This window comes from Pteropus medius, unplaced genomic scaffold (genome assembly GCF_902729225.1).
Source record: "Pteropus medius unplaced genomic scaffold, Ma_sr-lr_union100, whole genome shotgun sequence".
Taxonomy (NCBI): domain Eukaryota; kingdom Metazoa; phylum Chordata; class Mammalia; order Chiroptera; family Pteropodidae; genus Pteropus; species Pteropus medius.
The window spans coordinates 129,669-134,428 of record NW_024353789.1 but is presented as its reverse complement, the minus strand read 5'-3'; positions in this window follow the sequence as shown (position 1 = coordinate 134,428).

The window sequence follows — 4,760 nt, the reverse complement described above, 5'->3', positions numbered from 1 at the left end:
TTGCTCTTCATTTTAGCTATCCTTATGCCTTGTCATAGGCATGGGTCATGTCTGGACAACAACCCTCCATCAAGGCCCCATTTTGTAGCAGGGGTGAGACAGAGCCCATCCCCAGGGAACTACTAGGGTGACGAGAAGAGACTTGCCGCTTTGTGTTGAAGTGTTGACAGGGGACAGGCCCTGGGAGCTTGGGGGTGTGTGGTCCAGATAGAGGGAAGAGGTTGAGCAGTTAACAGTGCTGCCTGTTCATGTTTACATCAGGTGAATTCCACTGTGGGCATCAGGTCCTCTAGATCACCTGAAGGTTATCACCTCAGGAAGCCACAGTGCACATGGCTCCTGGTAGTTGATCTTCTCCGAGAAAATGACTTATTATTTTTTTCCTAGAATACATTTCTGATATTTCTGGGAGGCTGGATTCCTTCTCTAATAGCAGCTTAGTACTCTTGGGTCTTTACTGGCTAGTTTCTTTATTCTGAAAAATGTCTTTGGGCTTTTTGTCTTTCATTCCTGGTATGAGAGAAAGGTTAAGGAAAAGACAAGACATGAATGCTCTCTAAAAGAAAGGCACACACAGGCATAGGTCATGAAGAAAAACTTGTTATTTTGAGGTGGAGGCTCATTCTTATAAGCAACAGCATTCATACCTGTGGAGTATGGAAAGCCTGCTAAACAAGGCCTCTAAATTTGGGGTCCCTGCCCACTCCTTGCAGCTCTGCATCAACATTACATTTCCTGGTGGTCAGTGCCCTTACACTTTCTTTATGAAGCAGCCACAGGCCAGCCCAGGGGAAGAGACAGTATCCATTCTGTCAGGAGTGCTTTGAAACAAGAGCCACTATCCCTGAATTCCATTTCTCTGAGCTGGCCTTTTGGGGACAAACACATGCTCATAGTCAAAATGGCCCTGAGCCACCACACCTGAGGCCTGTGCTCAGGAACGCAGGTGCTGAATGAAGCCCACAGACCTGCCCTTCACACTCCGTCACACCCCAGTAGGCAGGTGCCTACTGTTTTCTTGTTCCTTAACCTGTCTACTGACAATGTTGAATTTTTACTGAGCCTTATGATCCTAGAAAACGGACTGTTTAAGAAATCCCCCATCATTTGTGTTCTGAAAAGCAGCTTACTGCAAAGAACCACCCTTCACATATGACTTAGATGAGACTCATGGCTGGCCGCTGTTCACCTGTGACAAGGGCAGAGACTTTCCAAATTACTATTCTTTACTTCAGAGGATTAGTCGAATGGCTTATCCCCACTGATCAGTTGGAACAAAATACTTGTTACTCAAACCTTGTTTAAGAATCTCTCCTTCCCTTGTGCCATTGGACTTTGGCCCACCCTTAGGCGACAGCCCCTCCTGAGAACAGGCTAGACTCAGGGTAAAGTATTGTCTCATCTATTGTCCGACCATGCCACTCCCATTTATCCTACTTCCTGACACCCTCGTTCTACTTGTTTCTTCCTCCCTATAGAAGAAAAACTTTTTTGCCTAACCCTCGAGACCCAGATCTTATGCGTTCTCCGCATTGCAATAGCCCTCCCTCTTTGCAATAATTCTTTCAAATAAAGTCTCTCCTTACCAAGTCTGGATTTTTTAAAATTTATTTGACACCATGTAACAAATTCCTATTCTCTAAAAGTAAGTTGAGAGATCATCTTCAGGAAGCCCAACTCCTGCTCCTACCCCTAATATTATCCTCTACTGTGCTATGTCCTTTATGGTTTTTTGGTGTTTACATGTGTATCTTATTAGTCTGAGTTGTGTCTCTACCCCAATATCTGGCATATAGTAGGCACCCAGTGACTGTTGACTTGGACTCTTTTCAAAGGTTATGGACTTAAAAAGAACACTAGCCCTGCCTGTTTATGCCTTGAGGAAAGTTGTGAGTGAACTGCTCACTGGTAACAATCTACCTTGTTATCCTATCCTCTTGCTTTTTCCCTGAATCAGCTCTTACACCCTATGGCAGATAGAATTTGCAAGGACAATGTACCAAATAGGACTGCTGCACAAAGAACTACAGAGATTTGCTCAGAGTCCCTCAAGTCTTCCACTGAGCATGGTTAGCACAGGCATATAAGGAAGCTACCAGAGGCTGGGAATGAACCATATGAAAGGATTACCAGGAGTTTACCCAGGGTCTGGACTATTCCCTTTTCCCACCAGCCAGAGTAAAAAACCTCATAATCCACAGGGTAGTTTTCAGTGATGTTTTGCCTCAATTATGTGAAAAGTTAGACCTAAATTCGTGCTGTATTGGTCCTGTTAAAGTTTAAAAGCAAGACCTGAAAAGATCAAACTATTTCCCAGTAACTTACTACATCCCAGAACAAAAGCTAATTATTGCAATGCAAAAATAGCCAGCAACCAATAAAGTAAAACTCATAATGTCTGACATCCAATCAGAAATTACCAGGCAAGTGAAGGGCCTGGAAAATATGACTCATAATGAAAAGGAAAATCAAATGGACCCAGGAATGACCTAGTTGATAGAATTAGTACAATGGACGCTAAAACTTGTAACTATATTCCATATGTTCACAAAGCTACAGGAAAGATTTCACATTAAGTTGATGTGGAAGATATAAAAATGACCCATATCGAACTTCTAGAGATGAAAACTACAATGTCTAAAATGGAAAGTATACTTGTGTGTGTTCTGGGCAGCTTCTGAAATGGCTCCAATTATCCCACCTTCTGGTAATCAGGCCTTGCCTGTGTATCTCCCCTCAAGTGTGAGCTAGAAGTAGAGACTTGCTTCTATTGGATAAAATCCATCAAAAGTAATGGGATATCCAAGGTTACAAAAGACTGACTTCTGTCTAGTTTCAACACTCTCTGACACTTCTCATTTGCTTACTCTGACAAAGCAAACTGCCCAGTAGAGAGGCCCACGCAGTAGGGAACTGAGGGAGGGCCTCAGTCCAATAGCCCGTGGTGTACTGAATCCTGCCAGCACCCACATGAGTGAGCTTGGTAACGGATCCTCCCTCCAGTGAGACTTGAGATGACAACAGCCCTAACCTAAACTTTAATTGCAGCTTGTGAGAGACCCTGGCCCAGAGGACCTGAATTCTTGATGCCCAGAATCTGTGAGATAATAATGTTATTTTAAGCTACTCAATTTTATATTGTTTAAAAAATTTTTTTATTTACATTTCTTATTTTTAAAAACATCAGGCAACTACTATGTTCCAAGTGTTTGCTTGCTTATTTTGAACTTTTATTAAATTCATTTGGGTGACATTGGTTATTAAAATTATATAGGTTTCAAGTGTACAGTTGTATAATACATCATCTGTATATTGCATTGTGAGTTCACCACCCAAAGTCTTTTTCTGTCACCATGTATTTTTTAGTATATTTTTAAAATTATTTTTACTTTTTATTTTTTATTATGGTGACATTGATTAACAAAATCCAGTAAGTTTTAAGTGTACAATTCAACAGTAAGGTATATATATTGCATTGTGTGTTCACCACTCATAGTTAGATTTCTTTCTGTCATCACATATTTGACCCTTTTTACCCCATCTATGTACCCCTTTCCCCACCTACCCTCTGGTAACCACTAGTCTACTGTCCACGTCCGTGAATCTCTGTTTGTCCTGTTTGTTTGTCGCTTTTAGGTTTATATCCCACATACAAGTGATATCATGCGGTTTTCGACTTTTTTTGTCTGGCTTATTTCGCTTAGCATGATTTTCTAAAGGTCCACCAATGTCGCAAATGGCAGTATTTCATCTCTTCTTATGGCTGAGTAATATTCCATTGTATATATGTATCACTGCTTCTTTATCCAATCATCTATTGTAGGACACTTCGGTTGCTTCAATGTCCTGGCCACCATGAATAATGCTGCTATGAACATTGGTGTGCAAATATCTTTTCGGATATATGTTTTCAAGTCTTAGGGGTAAATACCCAGCAGAGGGATTGCTGGATCATATGGTAGATCAATTCTTAGTTTTTTGAGGAATCTCCATACTGTTTTCCATAGTGGCTGTACCAATTTGCAGTCCCACAAGCAGTGTATGAGGGTTCCTTTTTTTCCTGCATCCTCTCGAATACTTGTTATTACTTGTCCTGTCGATTATAGCCATTCTAGTAAGTATGAGATGGTATCTCATTGTGTGTTTTTTAAAATTCCTTTATTGTATTTTATTTTTATTTTTTCCCTCTCTTTAATCCTACCCACTACTTCCAACCTTGACCTATGGGTGTTCCATTTCCCCTTAACTGGATCTCTGAAGGCGGGCTTCTCTTCCCATAAGCTTGCTGCGTGTACCCGGGGCCTGGTGCCCCTGGGGCCAGGCGTCCCTGGGGCTGTCATCCCTGGCACACTAGGGGGGCGGGGCAGCGCACCCGGAGCCTGGCCCGTGGCTCCACCTGGGGCGTGAACCCAGGACTTTCTGTGTGTATAGCAGATGTGCTAACCACTACACTATAGAGCCACCCCTCTCATTGTGGTTTTGATTTGCATTTCCCTAATAGCTAGCAATGTTAAGCATCCTTTCATACATTTGTTGGCCATTGGTATGTCTTCTTGGGAGAAGTGTCTGTTCAGGTCCTGTCCATTTTTTTTTTTTTACTGAGTTGTGTTATTCTTTGTATATTTAGGATATTAGCTTTTACCAGAGACGCTGTTTGAAAATATATTGTCCCATTCAATGGTTGCCTCTTTTACCTTGCTGAAGGTTTCCATTTGTTGTAGAAGCTTTTTAGTTTGATGTAGTCCCATTCATTTATTTTT